At 42.9% G+C, this 12,551-nt stretch overlaps 1 non-coding gene across 1 annotated transcript; it reads left to right on the forward strand.

Moving 5' to 3' along the window:
• Positions 1 to 1,909: 1,909 nt before the first annotated feature.
• Trnat-ugu (transfer RNA threonine (anticodon UGU)) lies at positions 1,910 to 1,984 on the forward strand. Its single transcript has one exon. It is a non-coding gene; the product is annotated as a tRNA-Thr (tRNA).
• The last annotated feature ends 10,567 nt before the right edge of the window (positions 1,985 to 12,551 follow it).

Here is a 12,551-nt window from a genome sequence, read left to right on the forward strand (position 1 = left end):
CAGTGGAGGAGTGGTACTCAAGCGTCGACTTTAGGTTACAATATCTCCGGATGTAATTAACATTTTACAATGCAACAAACGGCACTGATTACGTATTTGTTTATATGTTCAGATGTGCTAACAAAACTAACTGGTTTCCATTTTAAAAAACGTAGGTTTGTGTTAAAAAACATACTTTCGTGCATTTTTTTATGGTTTGTATTAACCAATTACATTAGCCCCTCTCCTCACGTTCGGTCTGTGGAATCGATTCGTCAGTATTTGATGTGGTTTACGAAATATATCCAGCGGTAATGTTAGGTGACTCACCCTGTATAGCCGTGGGTAATAGTTCATCATAGTACATAAGATTTCAGTTTCAGAAAATTTCACCACGTGGTTAGCCTACTGAAGAGCTGTCCCGCCACGGCTGGCTTGTCTGTTTTCCCTAGTCGGCAAATACTTTTATGTTCCATCAACATTGACACTTCTCTTTGTAGTATAAATGTAGACCCTACCACTTGTACACGGAATCTTGTATACACCACTTGCCGGCAGAGGGAGACGTTTATCCTTAACGGAACGAATTGATTGACCTATTTTCTTAGTTGGTCTGAAAATCGGTCGAACGTTTAAGAATGGGTTCTCTTGTAATGAAATAAATAGAGCTTTGCGACCGAATAACATGAGGCCTAAGGACAACAGGACACAGTGGTGGAAGACCAGCGTTTCTCTACCCTTCATCAAAAAAGTAACGGATCAAATCACGAGATTTTAATGAAACATAACGTTAGACTAATTTGTCTGTTTAGTAAACTTTTCGCATGTAAACGTGTCTAGATATTTTGATATGTAGAGAGAAGCACTTTTTGCTGTAAATATTTTTATGGTTTCGAATGCTTACTCCATCTGTCGGGCTCTTGTATTCATAGCAGCTTAACTAGCCCATTTAGTGTAATCTATTACCAGGTGTTTAGAGCTATTCACAAGTTTTGTTGTTCTGTATTGCTCTTTAAGTGTTTGAATACTAAGGATGTTATAAATACAGTTATTTGTGTACAACAATGTCTACATTTTTTATAATTTTCTGGAGCTTACACTCAGTTTCGTCGGGGAAGAGAGTCCGCAAGTTTGTTCAGGTATGCTATTTTCATCTGAAGTTACTCATCGATTATTAGATGCCATAGAGCTTAGATCTTGAGCGGACGTCGATTGCTACAATTCCACCACTATTCCAAATGGTCCCAAATATTTTCTGTGGAATTAGGATCACGTGATTTAGATCAGCTGAGATACTACATGGTGCCTGAGAGTTTGTCAAACCAGGAGGCTGTGTGTACAGTCTTGTGGACACAGCTCTAGTCATCTGGGAGGAGTGGAGTGCGCATAGCATAAACATCATGGAGAGGCACATGAAAGTGCAGCATTTGGTCTTAGAGAATACAAAATTAGTATCGTGGTTCGTATTGACGATATCGTGAATGAGTGGGCTCAAGAAACCGTACGAAAAACACGTGAAGAACCTCATAAAAACCTCTCGCCCCTAAACTGCATCCTCCGCATTTGTGTTGAACTTGTTACTAGCCGAATGAAATTACCATTAAATCAATACCACTAGCTGCTGGCGGGCATTGATATACATCAACGGGGACAATTGAAAATGTGTGCCCCGACCGGGACTAGAATCCGGACATGTCCGAAAGAACAGATGCCATCTTCATATCGTTAAGGCTAACCGGCTAATGACCTCCTTCAGTGCGGATGCACACGAATTGCCTGAACTCTTACGGGACTCGGTGGATTGTCTGCCGCGAGTAATGGGTATACTGGCAGGGGCACTACGAATGTAGTGTGTGGACTATAAGTTGAGAATGTGGGTCTCACGGGGAGCGTGCCGGCGATAAGTCCCTGCAGTCGCACTATCCTCTGTGCCCTCGGTGGCTCAGATGGATAGAGCGTCTGCCGTGTAAGCAGGAGATCCCGGGTTCGAGTCCCGGTCCGGGCACACATTTTCAACTGTCTCCGTTGATGTATATCAATGCCCGCCAGTAGCTAATGGTATTGATTTAACTGTAATTTCATTCTAGGGAGCTGCACGGTCACTAATGGCACCTGTTCTTTCGGACATGTTAACTACGCACATTTCATCTGGTGGAAACAGTTATAATTACATAATTACACCACCTGATCAAGAAAAGTGAAGCACCTGTAAGACATGGTCAGATGTCAACGTAACTTGGTACACGGGCACACCATCAACGGATTTGAAAACGAGTGGAGTTGGAAATTTTCTATGACAGAAGATGCCATCTTCATGTTGTTATTAGCCAGTCAATCTAGTCGGCGTCATGTATCATTCAGAAACTATGAAGTGATCCCTCGCCGGACCACATTACATGCCTGCAGTCAGCTACTGTCCATTTCCTGTGTTGTTTGGCCCACCGAAATCGTGCATCTGTACGTTTCCTTACGAGCAATAAATAACATTTCGCTACATACCCGACGCCAAACGTCCATCGCATGCACTTTACTTTGCAATGTTCTCTTGTAAAGTGACTGAGACAGTCCTGTATTCACTTATGGCAGCAATTCATGTCAGATTTGAAAGGAATTGACTGTCCTGTCTCTAGTCGTTGTTGCTTAGGATGTTTTCACAGTTTTACGTGGCTGCAAACGGTATATGTCCTGGTAAATACAGGGAGTTTCAGCTGCCCCTACCTGTGGGTTTTATGCAACCTGCAATGACTTCAAAAACTGCACGCGAGATTTTCATATCATCTCACTCACTGTGCACGGACTATTAGTCCTACAGTATTTTTTGTAGGAAATTTAATGCAGTTAAGTTTTGTACTGGTTTTCACTGGAGTTTCCGAGTTATTCAAGAAAACCACATCTGAAGATCACTTTTGTACATTTTCCTTGAATACTTTGAAAAACAAGACCTCCAGCGAAAATGTATCCTAGTACAAAATTTAACAATATTAAATTCCTACAAAATCGTTCGTCTAATTTTTTCTGTAGGACGAATAGTTTGCGTATGGTGAGCGAGATAAAAAGGAAGTTTTCAATTAAAAATGGTTCAAATGGCTCTGAGCACTATGGGACTTAACTTCTGAAGTTATCAGTCCCCTAGAACTTAGAACTACTTAAACCTAACTAACCTAAGGACATCACACACATCCATACCCGAGGCAGGATTCGAACCTGCGACCGTAGCGCCTAGAACGGCTCGGTGACACTGGCAGGCAAGGAATTCTTCCTCATGGTTTTTGAAGGTGTTGCAGGTTGCATAAAATCCAAAGGTAGGGGCTGCAAAGTCTCCCTGTATATTGGACATCTGCGTTGATAAAGACAAATCGAGCAACTTCACTAAGAGTGCGGTCGCAGTGGAAACCCAGAACTGTCACAAGACCATAACATGGGCCGACAGCTTGGCCACAGAGCGACCAATCTCCTTCGTCAGTTTTTGGCAGGAACAAGGAGCTTAGAATCTATTCTTTCAAGTCGGTTAAAATCTGTTCTAAGATTCTTTTGGCGGTATGGATGCCACGAAGCCTCAGTGCCAGGAGACAACTGCTGCGATATGGTTTTTGCTATCAAAAAGACGTCGAATGCATGTGAATGAACTATGTTTCTAGAAAAGGTTGTGCCACTCTGTACACTTTTTTCTTCGGTTATAGTTATAAATTTACCGAGTATGAGATGAAGAGAGATACGTTCTATTATGTTCACGAGATGATTCGTGGTGAAATTGAATAGCCAGATTACAAATACTCTGCATAACTTGAAATAAATTCAGTAAAACAGACATATGTCAATCAACCTTCAATGAATGACGTTCGGCATGTGGGTGAAAGACATACAGATTTTAGAATAAGATATTCAGGGTACCACCATATATGGCAGAATTACGACACCGTTGGAATAAAAAAACCAGTAAGGAGCAATAATAAATCGTAGACAGCAAATATCCCTCTACCACAAACCAAAAAGATCCACTACACCATCAAAATTTAAATAAGCCGCATTTCTCACATTAACACATTTTTTTTTCAAGTTATAATCCAGGCCTAAGTTTTCCGATAGTGATTTTGCCTATTTTGCAGACAACATGCTGCTTTAAGTGTAGACATGAGGCTGAAATGGCTAGACGGCCACAACCCACGATTCACCCATTAACAGCCATGATCCACTTTTTGGGATCGACTAAAATATAGCGTTTACGTCAAGGTTATTTAATTTTTTTATTTTAAATGTATTTTCCCAGTCTCTTTGTCATTCAGGTAACCCAAAAATAAATGTCGACTGAAGAAAATTAATTTGGTCTCTATGTCAATCAGGGAACTCAAAGCTAAATGTACGTTGAAGAAAAATAATCTGGCTGATGACAGGTTAATGTTAACATTAAATTGATTATTACTGAATTTTCAAGTTGTTCGAAGTTGTGGTTTCTAATAAAGTAACGACATGAGACAATACATTTGAAACAATAACATCCCTGTTATTAAATTTCACATCCTCAGGATGCACAAAATTACTTCTGGTTCTATATTTGAAAAAATGCTCACAATCCAAATATTGTGTGTGGGAACGTCGCTTGATTCGACCGAAGAAAGCAAACAAATTTGAATTCTGCCGACCGTCGCCAGAACTCTTTACGTTCGGACGTCGAGATCTGTTGCACCGAGACAGTGGACGCGTACTAATCGTTGGCAGAATGAGCCTATGCCGTTGACTCGGTGACAGCAGCCGCACAGTATGGTAATGGAGACGTGCAAAACTAAACAGTGAAAAATCCAGGATGGGTTAGTGGCAATATTATGAGAAAGATTGCTACTCACCAGCTACTCACCACTGTGGCCGAGCGGTTCTAGGAGCTTGTCCGAAACAGCGCTGCTGCTACGGTCACAGGTTCGAATCCTGCCTCGGGCATCGATGTGTGTGATGTACTTAGGTTAGGTTTAAGTAGTTCTTAGTCTAGGGGTCTGACGACCTCAGATGTTAAGTCCCATAGTGCTTAGAGACATTTGAACCATTTTGAGCTACTCACCATATAGTGGAGATGTTGCGTCGCATATAGGCACAACAAAAAGGCTGCTAAACAAGTAAGCTTCGGCCAAAACACCTTCTGAAATACACAACACACATTCACGCAAAGACAATTCACACGCACATAACCTCTGTCTCTGGCCGCCGAGGCCACTCCAAAGAAACCATATTGTTCTTTCAAGGGGGTGACAAAATTTTTGTCCTGTTAGCTTAGTTAGGCTCGCACGGAAACGCCATGTGTAAAATAATAATACAACAACTAGCAGAAACTTAACAATTGCCGAGCAGTCTAACAATACCGTTTGACTCGAATAGCCAAGCTGTGGTAATCAAAACTGTGGAAAGCCCGTTCCCCTCGCTCTCCCCTGAGCAGATTTGCGCGCGTAGTACGCTAGGTGTAAGCGCGGGTGTTCAGCGGTGGGCGATAATTGCAATGGAAGCGGTGTTCGGCCGGTGAATGCTGCCTTTGTAGCGGACACGGTCCGCGCCTCAATGGCTCGCCGCAGTCAGTGTCGGCGGCCGGACACCCGCCGCAGACGAGATTAAGTGTGCAGCGCCGCGTGCAGCGCGCAGATAAACACCACGCACACACCGCTGGCTGTCACCAGCATTGTCCAGCACGCGCTGTCACAACCGTGAGCCTCCACAATACTCGCTGACAAAACTGACCGTTTCATTTTTTAGAACTACACTGTTCCTTCCTTTATGTTTACTGTGCCTCACTCATTTTAATATGATAACTAACCTTGATATCCACTCACCAATTTCTTACGTCAAGTAAAAGTGTACCTCAGATCCCTTTGGGAAGTAAAGGTGAAGTTCAGTGTTTACGCCCAAGACTGGTTCAAAAATGGCTCTGAGCACTATGGGACTTAACATCTGAGGACATCAGTCCCCTAGCACTTAGAATTAAACCTAACTAACCTAAGGACATCACACACATCCATGCCCCAGGCAGGATTCGAAGCTGCGACCGTAGCGGTCGTGTGGTTCCAGACTGAAGCGCCTAGAGCAGCTCGGCCACCACGGCCGGCCCCAAGACTGGCCAAGCAGCTTAATTACCGACGGCCATGTCATCCTCTAATACACTACTGGCCATTAAAATTGCTACACCACGAATACGACGTGCTACAGACGCGAAATTTAACCGACAGGAAGAAGATGCTGTGATATGCAAATGATTAGCTTTTCAAAGCATTCACACAAGGTTGGCGCCAGTGGCGACGACTACAACGTACTGACATGAGGAAAGTTTCCAACCGATTTCTCATACACAAACAGCAGTTGGCCGACGTTGCCTGGTGAAACGTTGTTGTGATGCCTCGTGCAAGGAGGAGAAATGCGTACCATCGCGTGTCCGACTTTGATAAAGGTCGGATTGTAGCCTATCGCGATTGCGGTTAATCGTATCGCGAAATTGCTGCTCGCATTGGTCGAGATCCAATGACTATTAGCAGAATATGGAATCGGTGGGTTTAGGAGGGCAATACGGAACGCCGTGCTGGATCCCAACGGCCTCGTATCACTAGCAGTGGAGATAACAGGCATCTTATCCGCGTGGCTGTAACGGGTCTTGCAGCCACGTCTCGAACCCTGACTCAACAGATGAGGACGTTTGCAAGACAATAACCATCAGCACGAACATTTCGACGACGTTTACAGCAGCATGGACTATCAGCTCGGAGACCATGGTTGCGATTACCCTTGACGCTGCATCACAGACAGGAGCGCCTGCGATGGTGTGCTCAACGACGAACCTGTGTGCACGAATGGCAAAACGTCATTTTTTCGGATGAATCCAGGTTATGTTTACAGCATCATAATGGTCGCATCCGTGTTTGGCGACATCGCGGTGAACGCCCATTGGAAGCGTGTATTCGTCTTCGCCATACTGGCGTATCATCCGGCGTGATGGTATGGGGTGCCACTGGTTACACGTCTCGGTCACCTATTGTTCGCATTGACGGCACTTTGAACAGTGGACGTTACATTTCAGAGATGTTACGACCCGTGGATCTATCCTTGATTAGATACCTGTGAAATCCTACATATCAGCAGGATAATGCACGACCGCATGTTGCAGGCCCTGTACGGGCCTTTCTGGATACAGAAAATGTTCGACTGCTGCCCTTGTCAGCACATTCTCCAGATCTCTCACCAATTGAAAACGTCTGGTCAATGGTGGCCGAGAAACTGGCTCTTCACAATAAGCCATTCACTACTCTTGATGAATTGAGGTATCGTGTTGAAGTTGCATGGGCAGCTGTACCTGTACACGCCATCCAAGCTCTCTTTGGCTGAATGCCCAGGCGTATCAAGGCCGTTATTATGGCTGGAGGTGGTTGTTCTCGATATTGATTTCTCAGGATCTAGTACCCAAATTGCATGAAAATGTAATCACATGTCAGTTCCAGTATAATATATTTGTCCAATGTATAGCCGTTTATCATCTGCTTTTCTTCTTGGTGTAGCAATTTTAATGGGCAGTAGTGTAGTTCTGTTATACACCTCCATGTTACTCTCTTAAGATTTGAGCCCTCTAGCGGCAGAGACTTGCTAACACGTAGATCTGAAGAATAAAGATGTGTAATGTTCATAACGTTTGTTTTATTTAAAAAGCTTTAAGAGTTCTGACATAAAAAAATTGGAGACAATACCTTTCAGCACACCCGCGTAATTTATAGTTTAAAACTAGCGCCTACCTAATATTACGAAACGAAGAAACTACGGTACACTAGCGTCACGAACCTCGTCGAACCGAAAAGAAGTTGAAGATGTACCACAGTACACCCCGTTTATCTCCTTTGTGATACATTTGGCACTGGAGATCCAGCCATCGCCTAAAATCCGATTTCAGATTCGAGGACAAGTTGACTATTTACTGGACCTATTCTCCTTCATTCACTTTGTTCTTACGCTGGTATCGATTCGCCTTCTTCGAAGTTATGTGATCTCCTCTTACACTGGGCACTTTACCAGATGGTCAGCACGTTCTCTTTCCGCAGTCTATGTGAAAAGTGCAGATACTGAGTTGAAGAATACAACTGGCTCACTACGCAATGCTTCATAGATAGTAGCGGCCTCAAGCATTCCCACTTCTGTCATTAGCCCCTTTTGCTAGAGAAGTCGTTGCCCGATTCTTTTGCTCGAATAATTCTGAATTATTTGGCTTAAATCGAGGAGGAGTCCATTGTGAATCGTTCGTGTTTATGGTTGCTAGTCACTTCGCTTTAACTTGCAATATTGTATTGTGTGGTCCTGCCTCAACAAACGGCACTCGGTTACTCATACCGAAAATTTTACGCGTACCTAATATTACGAACGCGAAGAGCCATACGGTAAGAAGTAGTCAGTGAGATCACTCCCACAACGGAATGATCAAACAAAATGAAGCTACAAATTAACCATTGCTGCGGCAACTGCCACGGGATCCTTCGTATGTACTGACCCAGCATGCTTGTGGAAGTGTAGCCGCAAGAAACTCGCATTGTGCAGCAGAGCCGCTTCGAATTCCATCAAAATTGCTGACATAGTTTTCCGATTGCCAAATGCTTGACTATACAAGGGACACGCGCAGTTCAGGAACAGACTGAAGCCAAACTGCGAGGTGAGCTTTCAAAAAGTTTTAAACGTGATAACGTAGCTTTAGGACTTTTATCGATGACTTTGGAAAATGTGTAGCTTTATATTAGTTTATCTATGAAGGAAACAACATTTTAAATTCAGTTCACCATTTACTTTGGACCAACGCCACTTTATCGGTTTTAACCGTCCAGCAGAAACCAGGGTAATGGGGTAAGCTTATCATGATTCCTCATTACAGACTGGAAGAATTTAATTTACTGCTGCAAGCATTTTAGTTATATCAGTATCATAGTAGACTGAATCACCCATTCGATTTCATCGTTTAGCAGAAACTGAACTTCTCGAAACATACTGAATTATCGTTTGACTGTAGTTGATTATCTGGAGTAATAAGGTCACATGTAAAATTAAAAATTTTACATACAGGTCAATAGTAGAAATAATACGTATAAATTATTCAAAAGTTTGGGAAACAATAGAGAGAGAAAAAGATTAACTGCTACCCATGAAACAGATTACTGGGGATGAAGAGCAGGAGATTACACCACACCAGAAGATGTTATAAAAATGATGAAAGTGGAAATGAACGTTATGTAAGCTACTGAAAGGAGCAGGGTACTATGGTAAGGTTGTTTACAACGAATGGGTGGTAACAGATGCCGAAAGTAGGTAGGGAGGGGTGCCTTAGAGCAAAAAAAAAAAAAAAAAAAAAAAACCCGGCTCAAACGCTTAGGTGGGAGAGGAAGGTTACAGGATGAATTATGGTACAGGAGGAGCGTAATTGAGGCCTCAAAAAGGAAACTGAATGGTATGGCAACAGAGGGGAAATAAGGTGCCTGGTTGGCACAAATTTTCAGTTTTCACTACATACCTTTTATATTGCATTTACTGCTTTCATAAAAGAAACATGTAAAAGGCTGTACTAGGACACTCATTCTGATCAAACGTATCGGTACACTGCTATGTAATCTGGAGTAATCTGGAACTGACCAGTAGATGTTACGACAACCCGATATCCTAGTGCAAATATAGGTGGGGAATATTTTGTAGTCAGGATAATTTTAGAAGTCGAAGAAATGAATTCAAATTTGTGATTTGCTGGGTCTTACTAAGCAGGTGTGCTAATCATTACACCACCGTAGCAGTATAACAACATGGCAGCATGGACAACACGAGTCCAATGCCCTTCATAACACAGACTTCACGTCTTTAGCTTCTTTCCCCCTTGAGTGGTGTAATGGCTATCACACCTGCTTAACAAGCAAGGAGACCTCGATTCAAGTCCCAGCTGTGGCACAGATTTTAATTCATATCTCCAGCTTCTAACATTGTCATGGATACACAAGCAGTAACAGCAGAATCGGTTGCTCAGGAGACCTCAGTGACTTCGTACGTGGACTATTGATTGCATGTCACCTGAGCAACAAATACACAGACATTTCAACCCTTCTAAGGCTTGCCAGGTCGATTGTCGATGATGTGTCTGTGAAGTGGAAATGGGAAAGAACATCCACAGATAGACCAAGATAAGGCGCGAACGTCACTGAGTGACAGGTAGGGACAGTCGAGCATGTTGTAACAAATCGCATGAAATAAGGGAAAGAAATAACTTGTGAATTTCATAAAGCTACAGGCAGCTACCACCATAAGGACTGTGCATATGTTGTTAAAATGGTGGTACAACGGTCAAGCGACTCCTCATAAGGCACACGTTTCTGTTCTCATTGCTAAGCAATGCTTGATGTGGTGAAAAAACAGACACCGTTGGGATGATTGAAAAACGAAAGATCTGATGTGTTGAATCACAGTACATCATGTGGCAATCCGATGGAATGGTCTCGGTTTGGTGAATTTCTGTAGATTATTACCTGCGATCATGTGCAGTCCATCAGGGAAGTACACAGGAGGTGGCGTTACAGTATGATGGTACTTTCCATGGTAAGGTTGTGATCCCCTTACCGCGTTTACGAAAATAATAAGTGCGGAAGGATATAAAAATATTTTCTAGCATTGTGTACTGTGTACAACTGAATAACAGTTTGGAGACGATAAGTTCTTGTAGCAGCATGACAATGCACCCTAACATAAAGCAGCAGGTGTGGGGCAATTGTTTTTGAACAATAACATTCCTGAAATGGACTGGCCTGCCTGCCGGCCGAGAGTCCCGTCTTGAACCCAATGGAACACGTCTGGGATGACTTACAACGTCGACCTCATCGTCCAGCATCACTATCTTCGGCTTCTGGGGAAGACTGGGCTGGCATTCCTCCACAGTCATTAAGACACGTCATTCAAGGTTCCCCATTTCAAGCCGTCATCAAGACGAAGGTTTGACATAAAATGGCTCTGAGCACAATGGGACTTAACATCTGGGGTCATCAGTCCCCTAGAACTTAGAACTACTTAAACCTAACTAACCCAAGGACATCACACACATCCATACCCGAGGCAGGATTCGAACCTGCGACCGTAGCAGTCGCGCGGTTCCGGACAAAGGTTGGACACATCCCATATTAATGTCCACTAATAGATGTTCAGACAAGTTTGATCAGATAGTGTAAAACCGACAGAAATCTGTTTCAGGCTAAATATAAAGAGTTATTTTTAATAAAGTAGCTGCCGTTGATTTATTTTATTACGAAATGTAACTGCAGAAATGTATTTACACAATAAAAATAACACTTTTATAAAAAATCCTTTTCAGTGAACAGCTGACATACACATTATGTATGCTTATTTCTTCGTCCTATCTTACCGAGCAACAAAAGAATAACTCTAAACATAGCTGTTAGTATTAAGAACGTAGGACAAAAATTACTTTCATCCAGGAGGCACCAGGAAAATACCTTATAGTTTCGATTCTAATCGTGATTAAGGCCTCAGTTATGAGAGGAAGAGAGTCTACAACTGTCAGGTATGTGCTATTGAACTGAAGCCACTCGTTGATCACTGGAATCCGTACAGCGACCAAAATGTTGACCGCAACGTTTGACCTGCTGGTCCAACTAGTCCCAAACATTTTCTTGCGGATTAATGCGCACCGGTCGATGGCCTATAAGGTGGCTCGGTGTTCGTGAAAACAGGAGCATATACGTACAGCCCTGTCAACTCAAATGGAAACTTAAATCACTGCCCGGTAGGCCTACGGTCTGCAGCGACCAGTGTGTCCTCCAAAGGGAGTGACTAATATACTGTCTGGTGATCACATAGCTGTACACCTGCTACTCGTAAATAACAAGATAATGCTTTAAAGAACAACATAACCATTAAGGTTGATAATGAGTACGTTTACACTGTACTGCTTAAATAGAAGTCTGGCACTATTTAATAAGTACTACTTTGTGTCATATTTTTACTGGAGCTTTGTGAAACATACAAATACCGAGTTTGACTCACATACGGATCTAAATATCTCATCCAGGCGAACGACGATTAAAAATCAGAGCGGGCATAGTTGCAGAGCAGGCTGAGATGTGGATGGCTATTTCATGGTGGTTATAAAAATCACAAACCGCGGAAGCCAAACAAATGAGTTTAAGTTCGAGCGGATGGCAAAGTGCTATCGCACACATTACAGTTCTGACAGCGGAATTTCAAAGGCAGGAAGCTGTGACGTTTGGGTAAAAGTTTTGAAGCCTGACAGTTAAGGTGTCTGCACAACATTCCTCACCCCTTTAGACCATTCAGTCCACCGAATCTCAGGCTGCTGTTAATCTGTCGATTACTTACACATCAATCATTCTTTTTACATCTGCTTACACTTTTCCCTCCAACTATTTCCACTTGTCCACTCCATTTCACAATGTTCAAAGGCTACCATTCTCATGAATTTTCACACTCGCTCAGTCTACGGTGGACAGGGAGTTCAGGAGGGGGTCGGTTTTTTTCTGTAAATACACCTCCCCCAAAAGCAGTAGTAGTAGTGGGTTTTTTGGGCG

The sequence above is a fragment of the Schistocerca cancellata genome, chromosome 3, assembly GCF_023864275.1.
Source record: "Schistocerca cancellata isolate TAMUIC-IGC-003103 chromosome 3, iqSchCanc2.1, whole genome shotgun sequence".
Taxonomy (NCBI): domain Eukaryota; kingdom Metazoa; phylum Arthropoda; class Insecta; order Orthoptera; family Acrididae; genus Schistocerca; species Schistocerca cancellata.